Source organism: Cebus imitator, unplaced genomic scaffold, assembly GCF_001604975.1.
Source record: "Cebus imitator isolate Cc_AM_T3 unplaced genomic scaffold, Cebus_imitator-1.0 Scaffold353, whole genome shotgun sequence".
NCBI classification, from domain to species: Eukaryota; Metazoa; Chordata; class Mammalia; order Primates; family Cebidae; genus Cebus; species Cebus imitator.
In genome coordinates, this window is record NW_016107668.1 from 1,943,397 (window position 1) to 1,968,435 (window position 25,039).

Here is a 25,039-nt window from a genome sequence, read left to right on the forward strand (position 1 = left end):
AATGGTAGAAGGTGAGGCTAAAAAAGTAAGCAGGAAATGACTTTCCACGAATTATTTTACTTAGCTGAGCCACAGTTCTGAACCATGAAATAAAGGTAATAACATCTACTTCATGTGCAGATTAAGCAATGACACAGTGAAAAAAGGTCATCATCACTGGTCATTAGAAAAATGCAAATCAAAACCACATTGAGATATCACCTCACGCCAGTTAGAATGGCGATCATTAAAAATTCAGGAGACAACATGCTGGAGAGGATGTAGAGAAAAAGGAATGCTTTTACACTGTTGGAGGGAGTGTAAATTAATTCAACCACTGTGGAAGACAGTATGGCAATTCCTCAAGAATCTAGAAATAGAAATACCATTTGACCCAGCAATCCCATTACTGGGTATATACCCAAAGAATCATAAATCATTCTATTATAAAGACACATGTACACATATGTTTACTGTGGCACTGTTCACAATAGCAAAGACTTGGAACCAACCCAAATGCCCAACAATGATAGGCTGGATAAAGAAAATGTGGCATATATACACCACGGAATACTATGCAGCCATAAAGAAGGATGAGTTAGTGTCCTTTGCAGGGACATGGATGAAACTGGAAACCATCTTTCTCAGCAAACTGACACAAGAACAGAAAACCAAACACCACATGTTCTCACACATAAGTGGGTGCTGAACAATGAGAACACATGGACACAGGGAGGGGAACATCACACACTGGGGCCTATTGGGCGGTGGGTGAGCTAGGAGAGGGATAGAGGCGAATGGGGGGATTGGGGAGGGATAGCATTAGGAGAAATACCTAACGTAGATGACGTGGCGATGGATGCAGCAAACCACCGCCATCCCATGTGTATACCTATGTAACAAACCTGCAGGATCTGCACATGTATGCCACAACTTAAAGTATATTAAAAAAGTAATGACACAGTGAAGGAAACAGGAACAGATAAGGTCCAGACATCCCTCTCCCCGCTTCCCTTCCTTATCCCACCTGAGGACCAATCTAGCAATCTTTTAATAGAGTAGTAATGACAACACATTAAGGTTTCTCTAGTACAATCATAGGCTTTATATTTTAAGCTTTTAATGTAAATCCTCATCTTTTCACCCATGTTGCCTTCTATTAACCAACAAAAGCTGCACTTACAACCTTCTGGGCCCTTTTCTCACAAAAAATTCTCAAAGGAAGGCTAAGTGCCGTATTTAGAGAGCTTATTTTATTTTTCAATACAGCTCAATTTTGTTTTTCAAAAATGAAGCACTCACTTTTTATTTTGCATTTGCCATATCTGGAAACTTAACAAAAGGAGAATAAAATTGTGTCCCCATCTCCTTCAGCTTCATGGTGGCACCCCAACTTAGTCTTCTCTCTTCAGTTTTGATTTTAATACACTAAAAATAATTTTGGAGCTAAAATCCAACATTCTAGCCCATTTGATCAGTATACTACTGATCAAATGAAACTGAAGCTTGGCTAGTGACCTGTGTAGTTAGATGAATTTGATCCCCCCTTGCTAAGTCAAGTATTTATTAATCACCAGGTATTTATTCATCACCATTATGTCTCATCTACTGTACTCATTAGTCCCACTGCAAGGAAAAAATAGTTAAGCCAGAGTGTGGCTTAAGCATTTTACACACATTATTTCTTTTATTACCACAACTGGGAAATAGTGGAAGTTCTTCCTCCTTGTGACCTAAGTTGGGTTGGGGACTGGAACCCACCACTTAGATTTCTCAAGAGATCAAAAAATTGGCACATAGGCAAGGTACAGGCTTGTTTCTGCAGAGACACTAGCAATACAACTTGACCTGGGCTAAGGTAAATGCAGAGAAACTAGAACAGTACCTGGCATAAAAAATGCAGAGACAGACTGATGCCCATGATGGACTGTTGGAAGGAGATGCAACATCTAAACCAGTAAACATTTGCTTTATTACAGAGATGGATCCAAAATAAAGAGAAACTTTCACAGCCATAAAAAAAACCTGGGGATATCCTCATGAATTAATAGAACTTGAGTTATCTTCAGAAGTGGGGAGAAAGATAAAGATGCCCAAGGGCCAGGACCAAAGAGGGTTCATAAGCAAGGTGTGGTCAAGGTGATAAGAGAGTCTAAAAAGAACAAGGGAGAGAAGAAAACTTGCAGAGACCTAGCACGTCATCACAGTAAGCTCTGCTCAGACCATTTTGGTTTTGGAAATGACAAAGAAGTCAGAAATGGTAGCCATGCCATGTCATACCATGCCATGCCACTTTCAATGACGAAACAAGGAAAAAGCTTTCCGTTTCCCTTCCTAGTCCCCAAGAAGAGTGGCTGTAAATAGTAGTATGTTAGCAATGACAACTGGCAAATAGCTAAGCTGTGCCTATGTCACGGCTGCTTCTGTGGGTACCATCGTGACCCCAGCATGAGTCAAAGATGATGATCAGAATGTCTAGCAGATTACCCAGGCCTTGCACCCGGATCATTGAGCTGCCCTAATTAAGTATATCAAAAATGAAGGGGCAGCTAAAGAAAAATAAAAAGACACCTCAGAAGGTAGCCTGCCTCTTCGACAAGGGACATGCCTTGCCAGAGGAACATTACAGGAACCTCTGAGAACTGTCAGCAATAAAAAGACAAGACAACAAGGGAAACTGGTGGGAAGCCAAAGGTTTTAAGAGGTGAGAGTGGGGAAACACTGTGCTTTTATTGACCTTCTCCAAAGGAACAACCTTAAAAAAAGGTTAGTTGCAAATAAAGTGTTTTAAAGTAGAAAATTTTTGAAACTGTTAGTACAGTGCTAGTTAGAAGACAAAATTTTAAACTCTCTTTTTAAATTTTTGTTAATGTGTGTGGCTTAAATATCTGTCCTTACAGATAACAAAATCTAGCCTTATGAGATTCTGCGAGTTTACAAAAGAATGACAGTAAACTGGATTCAAATTAATATTTAGGATTTCATTCCTCCTAAATGGAAACATAGAATTTCCATCTGTAAAACATAACCAAGTATTTCTGAAACCTCTTTGTAAAACAAACAAGAGAGATTAGAATTTAGGCTATGCTTATAAGAATTAAGTTATATATTTTTTCATTTTTATGCACCATTATATTTGATCTGTTGTTATAAATTGACTTATGTTTTAAATCCTTATTTTTTGTATGTTTGGCTTAAGTTTGTTTTCAGAAGGTTGACCAGAATAAAGAGTAATAAAAATGGGTAATACAAGAAAATTGCATGGCATTCCATGTTTAGCAATGATTCTTATAATTGTTCTTCAAAGTTGAAGTTTTTGGGAAAAAAAATCATTTATGGAATATTTTGGAATCTTGGTTTAGAGCGTATGGAATGTGCCTCTGGCTTATGGCAGTGCCTCACCATCTGTAATAAAACGATTGTAAAGAGATTTACAAGTCAAAAAAAGGGTTATTTCTTTGAAAATTTTGAACTATTAAAAATTTAAAACCTTTAAATTGAAAGCTATGGAAAGTAACTGGTAGAAACTTATAGTAAAACAAAATTAGGTTAGGCTACTTTTTAACTGAGGATTTCTTTAGCTGATTGTCAAGTTGAATAGAGAATTATCTTTCAGAAAGGGTAGAACAGACCAATTTGTATGAGTTTCAATATTTAAAGGAAGTCATATAATTTATATAACCAACACGTAACACACATAGATAACATAGATAATCCTGTACTTTATAGCAGTTTCAAATACAGAATATTCCATATCAATATTCTCTCATCATGTGGCTTGAGATCAATTTAATCTGGTCTCCAGAAAAAAAAATTAAGACAAAATGGATAATACAGTTTTTAAATTAAAAAACTGAACTTTCTCCAATCTGAAAATAAAATGAACACAAAGAATTCAACTACCATATGGTGCAATGAGAAAATATGACTTAAAGTAACTACAGAAGCTCACTCTGCATTGTCTAGATCTGAGATTCCTACATCCTCTCAGTGGGAAAGGCTACACTTGAACTCAGATCCTCAGATTTGTGACTCTTCCCCCAGCTGAAGGGTCTGAAACTTTCCACAGGCTTCAAGTTCTTCAGCTGCTGGGCAGCTGAATTTTGCAGAAATCTGAAAATAGCTCCCATCTATACTCAGACTGTTTGGCACCCAAATTGTTTGTTTGTCCCTCTATGACCTCATGTCCAACTCATAAGACTGCTTTCAGGGGCCTCTTCTCTTGAATATAACTCTCCTACATGTTGCCCTTGGCCCCAGATTGCTTTTTTGTAAGATGATGAGAAGACAGGGATCTGTACTCCCCTTCATGCTGGTTCTCAGGTCCTAAGTTTTCTAATAAAGACTTTTCCTTAATGTGCACCATGTGATGAAAATTTGACCTTTGTTACCTTGCATAACAATCCTCTAAGAACATTTTATACACAAAGAACAACGGAGCCGATGGCAAAGGGGTCCATACAATAATCACATTGGTGTGAAAAGAATCCAGATTACTTCCTTGCTATGACCTGCACTCATGATTCACAGATTCCATGGTTGCAGATTCACCAACTTGTTAAAATTTATTTCTAACCGCCAAACCAACGCTCAAAGATGTGTCCATGGTTATTCATGGGCATGCACAGATTAGTAAAAACTTTGAGTCAACTGACTTTCATATTTCCAGCTGAGGTAGAAGAAAGAAATCCTCTCTTTTCCTGTATCAGCTCTCACACTGTAAGCAAGTATCCTTTTTGTGGTTATTTAGTGCCACACTTTTCACATTGTTGTGACTTTTGCTGGTGGCTTTGATATTTACAATAGCCTCCAAGCACAGTATTAGATTGCTGTCTAATGTTTCTCAGAGTAGCAAGGCTGTGATGTGCCTTATGGAGAAAATGTATGTGTCATATAAGCTTCAATCAGGCATAAGTTATAGGACTGTTGGCCATGAATTCAGTGACAATGAATCAGCAACACAGGACATCTACAAAAAGAAATAGAAAATTCACTCATCTGCATATGAAACCACGCTGGAAGTGCTAAAGTGATATCTACAGTGAATGATGAAATTACAAAAAAGAGAAAAAGTAGCTAAATTTGTGGATTCATGAGATGACAACCTATTTTTAAAAAGCAAAGTGGACAACATTGTTGTGAGGCTGAAAACCAAAGAAATTTATGATCATATTACCCAGGGTCAGGAAAACGTTTAACCCTTCTTAGCTAGTGTTGGCTGGCTCAGATGTTTTAAAAGGCAATACAAAGTCAAAAAAGGTTAAGCTTGCAGATAAGGCAGGTTCCACAGAACAGGAAGCTGAGAAGAATTTTTAAAATAACTGGTAAATATGATACCAGTGAAGGGTTATGTGGAAGAGCAGTTTTTCAATGCTGATTATACTGGCTTGCTTTACAAGGACTCTGGCAAACGACTCTATATAACGCAAATGGCAATTCAGTCAGCAAAAATGTTACAACCAGAAACTCACAGGAACTTAACCTTATATTTTCCCTATGAGCAATAGTTCATTATTTGCTAATTCAGTTGTTTGTGGTGACTGTAGAACATTACTACCTCAAATAAAAAGAATGAACTATATCAAAGTCAGGATAGTAGGGATGTGGTTTTCATTGAAATGCGTGGTTGCTAAAATGGTTCTGCTGAGTTTAGCCTGTATTTACAGAATAGGAGCATTCCATCAATCCTGAGATCTTTTGTCTCCCGCTTGGCTAATGAGCATTTCTTGACCCTTTAACACTCAAAGGGAGCTGGGCCTATTGCTGCAATACAGGCAGGTTGTGGCAGTAAGCACTTTACTGAGGATGAGTAGATGCTCCTTAACTAGCTAAATGATATGCTCAAATGAAGGTCTCTTGTGTGAAAAAATCTAAACACTACATGCATGTTCAAATTTTGGAGGAAACTCCAAAACTACACACACACACACACACACACACACACATGTGCACACACACACACGCACACATATGTACATGAAAGGTGACTGACATGTCCATGTTATTGAGAAAGATATATTAACAGAATATTCCACAGACTGGATACTTTATAAACAGTAATCTGTAGGCTCACAGTTCTGGAAGCTGGAAGTCCAATATCAAGGTACAGGCAGGTGTGGTAATTCTGATTTCAAGATGGTGCCTCAATTGCCATGTCCTCTGGAGGACAGAAAAGCTTCATTCTCACATGAAGGCAGAAGGGCAAAGAAGCAATAGGGGGTCAGGGTTGCCCCTTTTGTAATGGCATTAAACCCACCCAGGCAGGCAAAACCCTCATGGCTTAATCACTTCCTAAAGGCACCACCTCTTAATGTTGTTATAATGGCAATAAATTTCAACACGAGCTTTGGAGCAGATAAACGTTCAAACCACAGCACCCCACACAAGGCAGAATGTAAGTACATGCAAACTGGAGGCACACTCCTCTTTGTCTCTGATCATAAGAGGTGGTGGAGGTCATTCCTCACCACTGCTTCCCCTACCTCCTGTAGAACCACTGTATCCCACAAATCCATCATGAATATGTTTAAAGTTATAAAATTTACAATCCGTAAGATTATGACATAATGAAAAGATAAAAGTCTTTCAGTTAGAAGGAAGTAGATTTAAATGATGGCTCCATGATGAGGATTTTTACCAAGTTATGAAATGTCTATTGAGGTCAGTATTATCACCTCTAAAATTATAGCACTACACTTCTACTTTTGGTTATGTTAAGCTGGAGATGCTCATTAGACATCCAAATATATATATGTATGTGATACATATATATGATGCATATATATACATAGGATGCATATAGTTAGATATATATACATACATACAATTAGATAGGTACGCAACTGGAAGGTAAGCAACTAGAATCGTGAGTCTGAGATAAAGGGGTAGATCTGGGCTGAAGATACATTTAGATGCTGTCAGAACACAGATGGCAATTAACACTGTGGGACTTTTAAGGCATCTCTTAGGCAATGACTGTGGATAGAGAAAAGGCCTTAGGACAGAGCCGAGGTATCTAATATTTAGGAGTTAGGAGGATAAAAAGAATCCAGCAAAAAAGATTTTGAAAAAGCAGTCCATAGGCAAGAAAAGGTTAGTGATGTCATGTAAGGCAGGTGAATAATGGGTTTCAAAAAGGAAGATTTGCCAGTTGTGCCAAGTGCTGATGAGAGGTTAAACAAAATGAGGACCAAAAACTGATCTTTGTATTTGGATATGTATCATTGGTGATGAGCCCTGGAGATTCTGACAAGAGCAATTTTGGTAGAATGTGGGAACAAATGCCAGATTTGATAGAAGAAGGGGGCAGTTAAGGATGACTCTTTCAAGGAGTGTTTTGTAAAAGGTTGCAGAGAAATGAGGCAGAAGTAGGGAGAGGGCTAAAGGAAGAATGTTTTTAAAGATGAGAGATACAACACTATAGTAATGATCTAAAAAAGATCAACCCTGATGACGTAGGAGGCGAAGAGGACAACTGCAGAAACAAAGCAGCTGGACTTCATCAGGTCCTAGCAGGGGGCACTTTGGCTCTGGATAGGAGTACTGGCAATTTATTCCTCATAATAGGAGGAAGGAAGACTGTTTGAAAATAGACACAGGTATCTTGTTGATTTCGTGGTCAGCAAAGATAAATTAAAGTATGCTTGGTATACTTTATGAAGTATTAAGTAGTTTAGAAAAAGGATACACAGATTTGTTAACTCTAAACATTAGTAGAAAATATAAATTCAGGCATGTCTGCTTGAAGTTAAAAGATAATATAAAACTTAAAACTTTTTAAACTAGAAGGAAAAATAGTTCTAAGAAAGTTCATTGTTAACAAAAGATAAGATAAAATAATTAACTGAAAGATGTGATATTAAGTCCTTAACTCATTTCTGAGACAAGTATAATTCTGCTACCAAACTAGATGAAAGACAGCATAAGGGAAGACAAATATCATAAAAGCACATGTAAACTTCTGAGACCAAATGTTAATAAATTTAATGCAGTCAGCAAAATAATCATAAAGAATAGGCAGGTAGGATTTATCCCAGAAATGCAAAAGTAATTAAACATTACAAAATTTATCATGTAATAATATATGTTAAGAAACTGAAAAAGAAATTATATAACAACTTAAATCAATTAAATTACATATTTAAGTTGTTATATAATTTTATATTTGTTATACATTAAGTTGTTATATATTAGGTTTTTTTAAATATATTTTTTTCAAAAAGCAATTGATAGAATCAAACACCCAAGGCATATTTTAAAACGTTTAGTAAACTAAGACTGGAAAGCAAACCTCTTAACTCTATATAGGGTAACCATCAGAAACTTCAGTGAACATTTTTTTACAGTGAAACTCCAAAGGCATTGCATTAAAGCCAGGAATAAGATCAGGATAACACAGTCATTCAACTGTTCAATACTGTAATAGAATCTCCAGCTATTGCAATAAGATCTGGAACAGGAAGGGGTGAATAAATAAATGCAGAAGTTGCGAGTATACCTACCGGAAAGAAGGGATAAAATTGTCCATTTTTACAGGCAATGTAAGAATTAACCTAGGTAATACAAGAGAATCAACAGACAAACCTATTCACAATAGCAACAAAAACCACAAACAGAAACCACCTAGGAATAAACCTAATAGAAAAAGTATAAAACATTTATGAACAAAACTGAAAACTTTTACTGAAATATGTAAAGAAGGATTTGATAAATGGAAATATATTTGTAGACAGAAAGATTCCTTTGGAAGGATATCAATATTCCCAGGATTAATTTATAAATTCAATCCAGTCCAATCAAAATACCATAACAGTTTTTGGCTTTTGACAAAATTTTTTAAATTCAAAATGAACAGGGAAAGTCATAATCATTTTAATACATTTAATACAAAATCATTTAATACAAGTAAGAGAGATTGGTATTTGTCTATACCAATTAGCCATTACAAGTTCTAAAACTAATGAAATTAATATTACACAGTAGTTGTATAGGAACAAATAAATTAGTAGGCACAATAGATCATCCTGAAGCAGAACCATGTATGTAAATAAAGAATAAGATAAAGGTGGCACCCCAAATAATGTTAGTTCCCAACCTCATAGTAGTCTTCAAAAATGGGAGAAAAACATAAGTAAATATATTATATTATACAGCAGTTAAAATGAATCATAGATGAATAAGTATGAATTCAAATATATTTTTTCTAAGATGCTGTGAAATCAAAGCAAGATGCAGAGGAATAAAAAAAAAAAAAAGTTCAGAATTACGTATTTCTATTAATGCATTTTGGTCAGTGCAAAGAAAAAGACCTAAAAGGAATATACCAAAGGGATAGCAATTTATTTCTGAGATGGAGATATTGGATAAGAATTTAAAGACAGGAAAAACAATGCTCCCCCCAAAAAATGTCCACATTCTAACCCCTGGAACCGATGAATATATTAAGTTACATGGCAAAGGGGAATAAAGATTGCAGATAGAATTAAGGTTGCTAATCCGCTGACGTGGAAATAGAGAGATTGATCTGGATTATCCGGTTTACTCAATGTATTTACAAAGGTCTTTAAAGTGGAAGAGGGAAGTACAAGAGGGAGGACGACACAGACTGCAACATGAAAAGGATTGGGCTCAACGTTGCCGGCTTCAAAGATGGAGTATGGAGAAAGGAAGTTAAGAAATGTGGGCAGCTCCTAAAAACTAGAGAAAGCAAGGAAATGGACTTGGTGCGGGAGCCTCCAAAAGGAATGCAGCTAACACCCTAGTTTTACCTCAGTGATAGCTGTGTCAGCCTTTTGATCACCAGAACTTTAACATAAGACATTTTTAATGTTTAAGCCACTGAGTTTGTGTTAATTTGATATAGCAGCAAGGGGAAACTAATGCAAGTTGTTTAATTTAAAAAAAAAAAAAAAACTAATTTCACCATGCTTACAATGCTTCAGGTTTTTTTTTTTTTAATTGTACTTTAGGTTCTGGGGTACATGTGCAGATCATGCAGGACTGTTGCATAGGTACACACATGGCAAGGTGGTTTGCTGCCTCCATCCCCCTGTCACCTACATCTGGCATTTCTCCCCATGTTATCCCTCCCCAACCTCCCCACCCCTGCTACTGTCCCTCCCCTGGCCCCTCAACACACCCCAGTGTGTGATGCTCCAGGTTTTAAATGTAAAAAAAAGTTATGAATGTGTAATTTCAAATTGCTAAGACAAATGGAAAGGCAGTAGCTAGATGTCACTGGGTGGTACTCTTTTTGTTATTATTATTATTTTATTCTTATTTGTTTTCTTTATTTGATGCAGCATGATAGAAATTGGCACTAATCATCATAAAAGAGGAATGACAGCCAAGCCAGTGAGGAATTTTGGGGTTCATTTTGAAGACTTGTGCACTCTTGAGCTGGTCACAAATACTACATTCACCCATCCCCACTTGAAAACACATTTTTTTTTTTAAGCTTCTCACCTCCATATCTACTAAGACAGACTTGTGCAAGGAGTGAACTAGTATTGTATCTGTTAATTTCTTTGCAGGCAAAAATCAAGTTACCAGAAAAATATTTCTTAAAAACCACATACAGTCTAAGAGCACTGAAACATTTTGAATCATTTGCCTTTTTTCAACGCTGGATTTTAAGCAAGGAACAAGACTATTTCAGTTCCAAACGCTTTTATGAACAAGGAGTATTGGGTTTTAGCACCAAAAAGATCTATCCCCACTCTGAAGCTTTAACTTGAGTAGCTGCTGTGCTTTGTAAAGCTTCAATCTAGTTCATCTGATAACTACAATTGCCAAATCTGGGAATTGCTGACTACACAGTTCAAAAAAAACAGCATGGAGGAAGACCTGCTTGGAACCTTAGAATTGACTGATAAGCTCTTGAAGTGGTTTAAAGTAATAAACAACTTCAATTGAAAGGACAATAAAATGTTTTTCATGCATATATATATACACACACACACACATAAGACTTCCTGTTATTTCTCTTATTTTCATAAAGAACTTGAGAAAGGTCACAAATGTGCAGTTAAAAACCAGATAAATTATTAAAATGTAGAAGAGTGATAGATGTTATTATGTGGCTTCAAACAAATTAACAAAATTGGACAAACAGTTCTTATTCATTTGTGGAAATTTAGCGGCATAACTGTAGACAAACTTCAACAGGAGCATACTGTAACTTTAGAAGTCATTATAGTAAGCATTAATAATTTTCTTTTAAAAATATTTTTGGGGCTGGGTGTGGTGGCTCACACCTGTAATCCTAGCACTTTGGGAGGCCAAGGCAGGCAGATCACCTGAGGTCAGGAATTTGAGAGCAGCCTGGCCACGATGGGGAACCCCATCTCTACTAAAAGTATAAAAATTAGCTGGGCATGGTGGTGTGTGCCTGTAGTCTCAGCTACTCAGGAGGCTGAGGCACAAGAATAGCTTAAACCCGAGAGGCAGAGGCTGCAATGAGCTGAGATCACGCCACTGCACTCTATCCTGAGATAGATATATATGTATGTATTTAAAATTTCTTAAGTTTCTGATTAAAATCTCCAAGTTTTGTGCCATATATAGACGAAACCATTTTGGGAAGGATAGTGGATACTGAGTCCTCCTTTTCAAACAGTCCTGAGTATCCTATTTAGGGGTTCATGTAGTTCTAAGGATCCTTATTTTGCCACTTGCAACTCATATGACTCAGGCTGGTCAATTAGCACCATCCATTTGCCAGCTCATCATAATTGTTCAGGAGCAGGCATGTGATCCAAACCAGTCCAATTAGAGTGAACCTCAAAATTTTGCTTACATTTCTGGAACTAATGTACTCTTTTCAAATTCCTTCTGCAACTGTGGAGTGTGATTGTGAGACTTGGAACCATGATGTTGATTCTTATTATCATGAAGGAACCCAGCCTGAGGGTAACACTGACACAAGGAGGAGTACAGAATCAAAACTATAGAGAAATGGATCTGGAGACCTGATGACATTATGGTCCTCTTTATCAAACCTTTCAATCAAATCAAACTAGACTCTCGAGTTTCATAAGCCAGAATATTACCTTATTTAATAAAGCATGTTGTTGTATTTTCCATTACTTGCAAGCAAAAACATTCTGCTATTTTTATCTGTTATCAATGAACCCACTGTCATCCCATTCATTTAAAGAAAATAAAACACCCTTTGTATTAGTTACTTTTAAATTGAGCTACATTCTGATGGGCCTACAAGGGTAAGTTAGGATGAAAAATATTGTCAAGTAGCTTCATAATGAGACTTGGTTGGGATTCTTTCGATTGCCCATTTAGAAGTGAGAATTGTGTGACAAAATTACTTTTAATACAGTTAAAGCTTGTTTGCTTTTTTTCTGATAACAATTAGCCAATAAATTTAGTTTCTTAAGAAATTAGAATAAAGCCATATTATAAACTAGAAAATTTTGTTTACTTTTTAGTAAACCATATCAAATTACATGGTGTTTTGTACCTCACACAGGAACAAAAGAATTGCAATACTTCAGGGATTAATGGTAGAATTACCAAAGAATTGCCTTTTCCCATGTCAAATTTCAACTGAAATAAATAATGTAATATACAAATGATGAAACAACTTTGTAAAATAAAGGTGAAAGCTATCTACATGTCTGAAAGTTGAAATAATTTCTGCTAGATACATACCAAAAGAACTGATTGATGAAGATACACCCAAGACTCTCTATTAAGAGAATGTGGTATGTTCAAGATGAAAGTTAAAAGAATCTTGGATGATATTCCCCCATCCCTGACATGCCTTAACTCAAAGCTTCAGTCTAAGGAGCCTTTGGGCAACAGCACTGAGGTAATGGAGTGACACTTTGAGACCCTGATGTTGATGACCAACCCAAACATAATAGACATGCTCAATGAAGAAATTAATGATTATGAACAAAGATCATGAGTAACAGATTGAACACTACGAAAACTCAAAATTAAGATTAAATTCAAGAAGTGTTTTTTTTATCTTGGAAGAGAAAGGCAATAAAGACAAAAAAAGAAAAGACAAATGACAGGACTAGGAAATCAACCTGTAAATATTAACAATTATTGAAAAAGTAAACAAAGCAAGAGTAGAAGAAATACTACTCATCATGAAAAATCTTCAATGTAATTGAAAAAATATGTAGGAAAAATTGTTATTTAAAAATCCCTGATGGTTAGTAAGAAGTACGGTTATTAAGCACTCTGGATTTGTTGGATAATAAATAATGTCAGGAGAAGCTAAATTCCTCTGTTCAAGGAAAGAAATAGTAAAAGACACGGGGATTAGAAAACATGGGAGGAAGGAAAGGCTAGAAACAGGAAAATAACATAGCTGAGAAGGACAGGAAAAGAAATCTCAAACAGGTATTTGGGGAGCAAAATGATTTATCTCCCAATACAACCATTTTCCTCTATCTCTCCATTAAAATGTTGGTAAAATTTATATTGTTCGCTGGTACTTTGACTATACATTGTGCTGAGATCCTGCCTCAAGGCTATTGCAAGGCTAGAATGGAGGCTTCCTGTGATGACTGAATCACATCTAGACTGCACACATGGAATTTTCTTGCTCTAAAAAAAAATCCTTGGTCTAAAAATCAAAATTCATATCATCCTTGACATAAACTAACAGAAAAGCATATTATATCTAGGCCAGTCCTATTAGAATTTCATACTTTCAAGAGAAAGACTCTCATGAATTTTGAAAAAACAATCAGATTATCTACAAAGAAAGAAAATTTAGCCTAACCCTAACTACACCACAACACTAAGCAGTACAATGGAGTAACATCTGTAGGGTTTTTGTTGAGGCAAGCGGGGAAGGATGTGCCTTAAGAATATAAGATCTAATAAAGATTTTTCTGGCTAGAAAGGAACTTACACTATAAAAACTCATGTAGGGGGTAATCACTATGAGTCTCAAGGATCTGAAAAAGCTTAACAAAAGTGTTATGCCTCAAAAACAGGCTTTGACTAGATGGCAAAGGTCTAGGCATTTCTAGGTATTTTGGAGAAGTGATCTTAGAGATGATGATATGTAAGGGGGAATTACTGACGGTGAAGTGATAGAGAAGCTAACAAAGGCACTTGAGTCTTGACTGTACATTATTCTTACAAGAAAATGAGAACTAGTGGTTCATGAAGAAAAAGCAACATGAAGGCCACTGTTTCTCAAGATAAAGCTATGGAAAATAGAAATATAATGCCCAAAGCACAATGCAAAGAGCTAAGACACGATAATGACTACCTAGACCAAGATGACAGCAATGAGAGTATTCACAAGGAGGTACAGGTGGAAGGAATTATTTTGACACAAAATCTACTGGGGCTTGGTGTTAGGGTTACAGGTAAGGGATAAGAAAGCTAGTATATGGTTGGACTGCAAGTTCTGACTCAAGAGCTGAACTCAAGTTTATCCACTTATCATAAGAGGCTTGAAAAACTCCATGCTCAGTAAACTAATAGCAAAATAACCAGTAGCCAACCCTTGAATTGTTCAGATATTATGTCTAACCATTTTGTAACAATTATATTTGAGAAAGGCAGAAACTGAGAGAAAAAGTAACAATACATTTACAGACCAATACAAGGGTATAAATAATAACCTTCAAAATAGAAATGGGCAAATGCTTAAGGGAATATGTATACCCGAGAGCTAGATAACCAGAAATTATGTGAAAGAAGATGTAAGAGCAAGGACTTAGTAGTGAAATGGGAGAAGCTGAGTCAGTTCCATAGGTTTGCAGTCTGTGTAAGGGAAGTTAATGGAATTGGAAGCAGAATTACCTTGAGCTACCGTAGACTGCAGTTTTTCGCAGAGGTGACCTAAAACCAGCTACTCTGATTGGGATTTTGCAAAAAAATTAAAGGTGTTTTAGATACTGAAATCAGTATCTCTATCTGTATAGACAGGATTGTGGGTGATCAGGACTGAAAAAGGCAGTAAATCAGGTAGTCCACTATTTTAAATTTTGTTGACAGATAAGAGAGAAGAAACCAAAGACAATTCTAAGGTTTAAGTATAAATGACTAGGAGAATAATTATATCATTAACATAAACAGCAAACTCTAGAAGGGAGTTTGATTTGGAAAAGAACATGAATTTAAATATAACATGCTGAATGTGAAATGGAAGCAGGACATGTTAGTAGAAATTTATTACAAGCTGTTAGAAATCTGGAACAGGAGCGCATAGCGCAGGCCTGGACTTCAGGATAGCAATAAGTTTTAGAAATCAGTTTCAAGAAGGGATATTTAAAACCATTGGGATTCTAAGAGAAAAAAGTAAAAACATAAGAAGGTCAAGAAAAAAGCTTTAGGGAAATTCTACATTAGCATCAAAAATAGTAAGAAGAGTCTTACAGAAAACTGGTCAAATATTTGAGAGGAATTAAGAGAACCAGATCAAAGGTATCAATATAAAGAAATTTTAAACATGAGAATATGGTCAAAATACACTGAAAAGAGAGTATAGATTGGGGAAAGCTTACTGCATTCACTTAGAGATATAGCAATTATAGTAGAGATCCACATTAACAGTGTTTTAAACAAAACAGACACGTGTCTCTTTCACATTAGTAGCCTGCAGGAGGAAGATCCTCTTTTATAAGGTTGCCAGAAAGCTAATCTCTCTCTCTCTCTCTCTCTCTCTCTCTCTCTCTCTCTTACTTTACGTGTATACTACATCCAGCATTTCTCCCCATGTTATCCCTCCCCACCCTCCCCATCCTTCGCTGTCCCTCCCCTACCTCCCCTCCACAACTGCCCCCAGTGTGTGATGCTCCTATCCCTGAGTCCACGTGTTTTGATTTTTCAACACCCACCTATGAGTGAGAACATGTGGTGTTTTGTTTTCTGTTCTTGTGTCAGTTTGCTGAGAATGATGTTTTCCAGATTCATCCAAGTCCCTACAAAGGACACGAACTCATCATTTTTTATGGCTGTGTAGTATTCCATGGTGTATATGTGCCACATTTTTTTGTCCAGTCTATCATTGATGGGCATTTGGGTTGGTTCCTGGTCTTTGCTATTGTACACAGGGCTGCAATGAACATACGTGTGCATGTCTCTTTATAGTAGAAAGATTTATAGTTCTTTGGGTATATACCCAGTAATGGGATTGCTGGGTCAAATGGAATTCCTATTTCTAGATCCTTGAGAAATTGCCACACTGTCTTCCACAATGGTTGAACTAATTTACACCCCCACCAACTGTGTAGGAGTGTTCCTATTTCTCCACATCCTCTCTAGCATCTGTTGTCTCCAGATTTTTTAATGATCGTCATTCTAACTGGCATGAGATGGTATCTCAATGTGGTTTTGATTTGCATTTCTCTAATGACAAATGATGATGAGAATTTTTTCATATGTTTCTTGGCCTCATGTATGTTTTCTTTTGAAAAGTGTCTGTTCATATCCTTTGCCCACTTTTGAATGGGGTTGTTTGTCTTTTTCTTGTATAACTGTTTTAGTTCTTTGTAGATTCTGGATATTAGTCCTTTGTCAGATGGGTAGATTTCAAAAATTTTTTCCCATTCTGTTGGTTGCCAATTCACTCTAATGATGGTTTCTTTTGCTGTACAGAATCTCTGAATTTTAATTAGATCCCATTTGTCTATCTCGGCTTTTGTTGTCATTGCTTTTGGTGTTTTAGTCACGAAGACCTTGCCTATGCCTATGTTCTGGATGGTTTTGCATATGTTTTCTTCTAGTGTTTTTATTGTGTTAGGTTTTATGTTCTCTTTTATTGCTCCATTATTCCTAGGACATTGCTCTCTTTTGTATGGTTCAAGATGGCTCCTCACAGCATTCACATTCTAGGAAGTCAGGTGGAGAAAGAAAGGAAGGGGGGTCGTGATCCAAAAGTGGTACATATCACTTCCATTCCCCTGCCTTTACATTCTGTTGACTGTAACTTAGTCATATATCTATGACTAGATGAAACATAGTCTATAGCTGAGTGGTCATGTATTTAACAAAAAATTCTATTACAGTGAAAGAAAGGGAGAACAAATATGCACTGTTACTAGTGAATTTACTTAAACTAGAGTCTGATTTAGATGTCCAATGTCTATACCCCCATAATATCAGGTCATAGCATAAACCACACACTGACCTGAATTATTTTCTTTAAACATTTCCTCTTTCAGACTATCAGCACCTTAAGAACATGAACTATGACATATTCATCATATTATTATCTATTGTTTCTATTACCTTATTATTTATCAATAAGATTTGGTGAATAAATGCAATAGCTTTAAAAATAGATCTGGTATTAGAACAACTGTGGTAATTTAAATGATAAAGGAAAAAACTGTTTCCTCCAGTGAGTGTAAGAATGTTCTGGCTTTTTTTTTCAGATATCACAAAAGGTTCCTGTTTAATGTTTCCTTAAAATGATTAGCATAACAGGCACTATGACTTAGACAAAGAACAAAACAGTTTCAGAAGAGAAAAGAAGATCTAATTAAATTGATCAAAATAATATGTAAGGGAAGCACAGAAGCTCAGTAACTGGCATGTGGATACACACAGTAAAGACCTGTCAGTGACTTGCACTCAGTGTTCTGAGCCTGGAAAGCCCCAATAGCCTAAACTTTTCCAGTACAAATGTGGATTTTTTTAAAGTATTTATTTGCATTTAGCATCTGTGAGGTATTTTGTGAGCATGTGCATGTGTGTGTATTGTGTGTATGAATGAAGTAACATAAAATAGATATTTCTCATTAGATTAAGTTATAGGTTTATAGGTTTCAACTGTAAAGATCTCAGTTCCTGTTAAAAAATAAAATTAAACAGTGTTCACCTATAATTTTACGTCACCTTGAAATCAGGAGTTGCATCTAGGTGAAGAGTAAGCATAGCCAACACTTGGTTTTCAATTATTCCTTTGACAATTTGATACCACATGTACTGAGCTCAAGGACCATATAAAACCAACTTGGCACCTCAGGATACACTTAGCAGTGGAAAACTAGATTAAAATTTGAGCCTCAAAGGAAACAAAATTGCCTGCTGCAGTCAGCTGATGGCATGGTGTACAGTGAATAAAAACAAAATCTATATGCAAAAATTAGCACTAGGAGTACCTTTTTCTAATATTGTAAAGATATATTTCTACTGGCAGCCAAAAATCACACTTAATGCTGAAATACTGGGTCAATCTTATTAAAGTTCAGAACAAACAATGATGTTCTGGAGGTTCTGAAAAACACATTAAGAAATTGGAAGAAAGTACCAAGAGTACAAATAATTGCAGAAAATAAAATTATATACCCAGGAAATCAATCAAAAAAATTAGAATAAGAAAGTTATGAAAAATGGCTGTGAAGAAGACAAAATATATATATTTGTATATATATATACATACACATGTATACATATACCTATGTATAATGTATTATATATAGAATGTTACAATCAACCAGTAATAATCAGTTAGAAAATAATACATAATTATAATAAGCAGCATTCTTCATATAATAGACAAAACAAAATCGAATCATACAATATAAAATATATAGGAGCAACATTAATGGTATATGTAAAATCTATATGAATAAGATGGTAAAGCATAGCCAAGCAAGAGGGTAAAATATACCTGTATACGGTAAATTTAGATGTTATTGGTCATTGTAGATACTATAGATATTACTGGCTATTAGAGGTATTATAGATACAAAGAGGTATAAATTCTTAATTGGTTTAGTATAATTTAATATAATTTGCTTTAATGTAATTCTAGTCAAACTCTCAATATTAAAAATATAATTGTAATAAGACAATAATAATATAAAAATTAGGTAGATTTTAGGTTATAGAAGATATTTCTAACCATAATTACCAAAACAGATACCATTTTAAAAAATCATTAATGTAAGACTTTCATATTAAAAATCCACACACAAGAAAAGTAATGGAAAAAGAATTGGAAAAAAAAAATCTTAATTTAACTTGTGTGACTGACAAATAGCAACATACTCTTATAATAGACTTTGCTAATGTGAATGCCTGTCCTGTATCTAGTTTCTGCTGCTTCTTTGCTTCAAGATCCCATATTGTGTTTGAGGCAGTAACATGCCAATTATTTACTGTTGTAGTTAGATGTCTCTTAAACCATGTTTGGTCGATGAGACGTAAGCAAAATTCCCTAGATGGGGCTTCAAGGAAAGCCATGTTTTCCTTATGGAAAGGAAGGGTATAAGTTGGCATGTGCCTTTTGCCATTGAGTCTTTCTGCCTTCCTTTTGGATATCTCAAATTGATGCCTGCAGGGTTAACGGCCATCTTTAACCATAAGAAAATAGAAGTCACACACTAGTAAGAGTGAAGCATTTAGAGAACAGTCTACTTCCCTTAGTGCCTGCACCAGGCCTGAAATGCCGTTGGTGAACTTGTTATGTGAGAAAAAAATACTCTTATTTGGTCACTCCATACAATCTTGTTTCTGTTACATGCACTTAAGCCAAAAAAAACCTTAATATTTCTACAACTATAATTTTTTAAAGAAGATGATGAACACTATAACAGGAAAGAAATGAACTGTACACACAAGATATAATTTTAAAACTACAAAAGTCATACATGAAAAGTATTGAAAATCATTAACAACAAAACTATTTTTTTTAATTACCATTTTTAAAAAATTAAGATGCAAAGATTTAAAAACAGGGTAATATGCAGCATGGTGGTGGTTGTGAAAATGTTATCAGATACTGCTTGTGAAAGTGTAAACTAGTAAAACCTTTCATAAGGCTTTTCTATTGTACTGCTTTTAACTATAAATATGCCTATTCTTTGGGCCATAGGCAAATGTAAAATATAAAAATATAAAACTTCTAGAAGAAAACTTAAGAGAAAGCCTTGTGATGGGTTAGGTGATGAGTTACTAAATACAACTCTAAAAGCATACTTCACAAAGAAAAGTTGATGTTTTATTATTTCCAAATAAAAAAACTTCTACTCTGTGAAAGACACTGTTAAGAGAATGAGCAGTCAAGCCATAGGTCAGGAGAAAATATTTACAGATCACGTATATCCAGAATATGTAAAGAATACTCATTCATTCTAGATAGAAATAGAGCAGTTTCTTGTACAGTTAGACATATGATTATAATAACCCTGAAACCTAACATGCATTAAGAACTATTAACTATTAAGAACTATTAATACATGCAACCAAATGGATGACAAATATAATATTAAGAAAAAAAGGCCAGACACATGAGTATACATGATATGATTTCCTTTATGTAATGTTCTAAAACAGGAATAACTAATCTATGATGTTAGAATGACTATGACTCTGTGGTATAGAGTGGTTATTTCAGGTGGGAGGTGATTTATAAGAAGACTTTCAGAGTGCTAATAATGCCTTGCTTCTTGATCTGGAAACTGTGTTCACTGTGAAAACACAAGTTCCCCATGTAAAATTTACAAACTTTTTTGAAAGATGTTTTCCTATAATAAAAAGTTTACCAAAAGAGAGGAGAGTGGATTGATTAAATTGTCATACATCTATGCAACAAAATATCCTTTAACCATTAAAAATATTATAATACACTATTTAAAGAAAATATGCTTAATAAAAGTAGGAAAAGAAAGAAATTACAAAAGAATGTGGTTTGATTTTTATAAAATGTTTAAAACTACATATATAAACAAAGAGCAAGAAGACTACACACTCAGATATTAATTTTGGTTGGCTCATAGATGCTCTGTGTTCTTTGTGCTAGTGTTCATGGTTTAATTATTACGTGATGAGCAAATATTATTTTGTATGAGAATAAATTTTAAATTCATGTAAAATAGTAAAAATGGGGCCCTTGGTACAACAAAATATCCAATATAACATAGTAATTAAATAGTGTAGGAATAAATATATGAATAAGTGGAATAGAACTCAGTAATAGACACAAATTTTAATATGATAAAGGGAATGCTACAGATATGTATCAAAAGGGGGAATATTTAATAAATAGTTCTAGGAGAATATTTAGAGAAAAAATTAAATCCCTATTTATACCTTATGTGAAGAATCAAATTTCTAAAAAATCTAGAAATAGCTAAAAAACAAAAATGAAGCCATAAAAAATATAGAACAATAGAGGTAAATATCATTCTCTAGTTATGAAAGGACTTTATAAAAAAGACTCTTGACTACATAAAATGAAATGTTCTTTTACTTCAAAAGAAATCATCACCAAGATTAAAATGCAAACAAATTGGAACAAATGGTTGGTATAAATACGACATATAAAGAGCATGTATGCTGATATTTAAGATCTCAGAGAAACCTATAATGAATGCACAGAGATGCCCACAGAAAAATAAGAAAGAACATGAAAGTCATTAATCACAGAAAAGAAAATCTACATGTCTAATAAACAGAGAAAAGATAACTACATGAAGCCTAGTCATAGAACATCCCTCCCCAAAACTAATGCAATGAAAAAGACAAACAATGAAAAAAATGGCATGGGAGAAATCCATTTTTAGTAGCAGCAACCAAACTAGAAAAGAATTATAACCTAATGGCAGAGAAGCACCTTCATTTCCAGCCAAGACATAAGAGGTTCCACATTTGCCTTCTTACCTGAAAGAACTGAGCGCAGGACAAAGTGTATAAATAACAGTTTAACACATCAGTCATCAGACAATGAAAAACAATGATTACTGAGAAATGAGAAATAAATAAGATAATCCTTAAATCTGCTCCAACTTACTATCTTAAGAGAGGACCCAGACTACTATTCAGCAAGGGGAAACCAAGGCAGAACCCCCAGATCTCCACAACTGAGGAGGTAGAACTGGTATTCTGGAGAGACAAAAGCAGCTAGAGTTCTCAACGCATAAAATACTGTTAAGGAGACAATGGCACAGAGAATTCCAGACATCTTCAGAAAATCCACATTTAGTCTTCAGCTTATTACTGATTAGTGTTTAATATATGCTTAGAAGGGAAGCACTTGAGGGCAGAGAAACAACCTCACAAAAAGATTAGGGAGAACAATCCCAGGCAGTTACACGGGAGTAGGGGTAGTTCCTATTCCCAATAGCTAGAGTATAAGAAATTTCATAATTCACAGGGCATCCAGTAGGGTAATCAAAAGCCTTTTGCCCCAGTAATGGGGAAATTATCCATAGACTAACACTGCTCTGGTCTCATCTAACAAAGCTCAGATGCGAAACCCAAAATAATTCAATTTTTTTCCAAGTAACTCCACTGCATCCTATAACAAAGCTCAAGAATGTGTGTAGAAATATAAAAATACATAGCACTCAAAAAGGCAAAATTTTTAATGCCTAACACCTAATCATAAATTATCAGGCAGGCAAGAATTAGAAAAATAGAACCTATAACAAGGAAAAAAAATCAACCAATCAAAACCAGCCCAGACATACTAATACATAAGAAAATTAGCAGGCATGGTAATAAAAATGGCTATTATATGTTCAATAAACTAAAGAAAAAAATGATTAATTAGCAATACACACACATATATAAATATATCTCATGTCATTAACAACAGATTAGACATTGCAAAAAAGATTAATGATCTTGGGTGTAAGAAGAGATTAGTGAACTTAAATGCAAAAGAACTTATCCAAAATTAAACATGGCAAAAGACTGAAAATAAAGGAACAGAGAATCAGTAAGGTAAGGAATAGCTTTAAAAATATTCAAAGAAATAATAATTGAAAAATTTTCAAATATAATGAAAACTATAAATTCAGAGATTCAACAAGCTAAGGGTATCCCAAATCAAAAAAATAAATAAATAAAAAGCAAGAAAACTACACTAAAGCATATAAAAAAAATTGATTAAAACCACTGATAAGAGCCCAGCAATTCCACTACTGGGTATATACCCAAAGGATTAGAAATCATTCTATTATAAAGATACATGCACACGTATGTTCACAGAGGCATTGTTTACAATAGCAAAGACCTGGAATCAACCCAAATGCCCATCAATGATAGACTGGACAAGGAAAATGTGGCACATATACACCATGGAATACTATGCAGCCATAAAAAACGATGAATTCGTGTCCTTTGTAGGGATATGGATGAATCTGGAAACCATCATTCTCAGCAAACTGACACAAGAACAGAAAATCAAACACTGCATGTTCTCACTCATAGGTGGGTGTTGAACAATGGGAACACATGGACACAGGGAGGGGAGCATCACACACTGGGGTCTGTTCGGGGGGGCTAAGGGATGGACAGCAGTTGGGTGGGGAAGTCGGGGAGGAATAACACGGGGAGAAATGCCAGATATGGGTGATGGGGGAATGGAGGCAGCAAGCCACACTGTTATGTGTGTACCTGTGCAACAATCCTGCATGATCTACACATGTACCCCAGAACCTAAAGTACAATAAAAAAAAAAGAGCAACCAGAGAAAAATAAAACACATGACATACAGAGGAAAAATATAATGATGACAGAAGGTTTCTTGTCAGAAACATGCAAGTCAGAAGAGAATGGAGCAACGCTTTCAAGGCAATGAAAGAAAAACTATCACCACAAACTTCTATTTTTAGAGTAGAGGGGGAATAAGTTTTCAAAAATAAAGGCAAAATAAAGGCTTTTTCAGATATTCAAAAGCGGAAAGAATTCATCAGCAACAGACCAACACCACAGAAAATATGAAAGAAGTTCTTTAGACAGAAGAAAATGATGCCAGATGGAAATTTGGAATCTGCACAAAAGAATGAAGAATACTAAAGATGGCAATTTTGTTGGTTAATATCCAAGAAATTTTTCATAATCTAAATACCAATAAAAGTTAACCAATTGTTTAAAGCAAAAAAATAAAGCATTTTAGCATTTATAACATACGTAATATTACTTGAAGGTAGACTGTGATAAAGTTGTATATAATAAACCTCTAAAATTAGACAATAGTTATAGAAAATAAACTCAACAAAGAAGATAAAATGGAGACATAAAAAATGCTCAACCTAAAAGAAGACAGAAAAAGAGGAAAAGAAGAACAAAGAACGGATGAAACAAATAAGCCCAACCATAGTGATGATCACATTAAATGTAAATGGTCTAAACAGCCCAAATGAAAGTCAGAGGCTTAGATAAAAAAAACAAGATTAGATTAAAAAAACAAGATTTAACTGTACAATGCCCACAATAAACACACTTTAAAGATAAACACATGAATAGATAATAGCAAAAGAATGGAAAAAAGATAAAAGAAAACAGGAGTGGTAATATTAATATCAGACAAAGTAGGTTTCAGGTCAAAGAATATTAACAGGGATAAAAAGCATCGTTTCATAATAATAAATGCATCAATAAATGGGGATAAAGAAATATATACCAAAATATACATAGAGTAGAACCTAATAGTACTTCAAGGAAAGAAATAAAATTCAGTTACAGCAAGAGATTTCAATGTCCTCTTTTGATAGATAGAACAAGTAGGCCAAACATCAATAATATTGAGGACTTGAATAAGGCTGCTTATCAACTTCACCTAATTTACTCAATGCCAAAAGAATACATATTCTTTTCAAGTTCACAGGAACCTTTACCAAGATAGCAGGAATGAATGCAAATAAAAACATAGCAAAATTATAGAACACAGGAGAGGCATTAATTAGAGGAAAACTTATAGCACTAAAACTGTATTTATGTGGAAAAAGAAGAAAAGTTTCAAATTAACAATCTCTGTGTTCACATTAAGAATCCTATTGAAGTGAGAAAATGATGTGCAAAAAAAGCAGAAAAAAATACTACAGAGTAGAGGGGAAAATAGTCAATGAGAAAGACAACCAGAAAGACAACAGAAATATCAGTAAAACCAAAAGCAGGTTCTTTAAGATCAATAAAATTGATAAACCTCTAGTTTCATTAACCATAGAAAAAAGTACAGAAATAGCTATTAATATCAGATTGAAAAAGAGATATTAATGTAGATTCTACAGATACTAAGAAGGGAAATAAGGCAATATTCTGAACAACTTTAACCAATTAACAATTAGATAAAATTAATGAATTTCTTGAAAGACGTAAAATACCAAAGTTC

The 25,039-nt window shown here is 34.8% G+C and overlaps 1 long non-coding RNA gene across 1 annotated transcript; it reads left to right on the plus strand.

Annotated features, from left to right (window-relative positions):
• Window positions 1–2,456: 2,456 nt before the first annotated feature.
• Window positions 2,457–10,923, plus strand: LOC119467935. The gene is made up of 2 exons (XR_005196563.1): window positions 2,457–2,745; window positions 10,281–10,923. It is a non-coding gene; the product is annotated as an uncharacterized LOC119467935 (long non-coding RNA).
• Window positions 10,924–25,039: the final 14,116 nt, after the last annotated feature.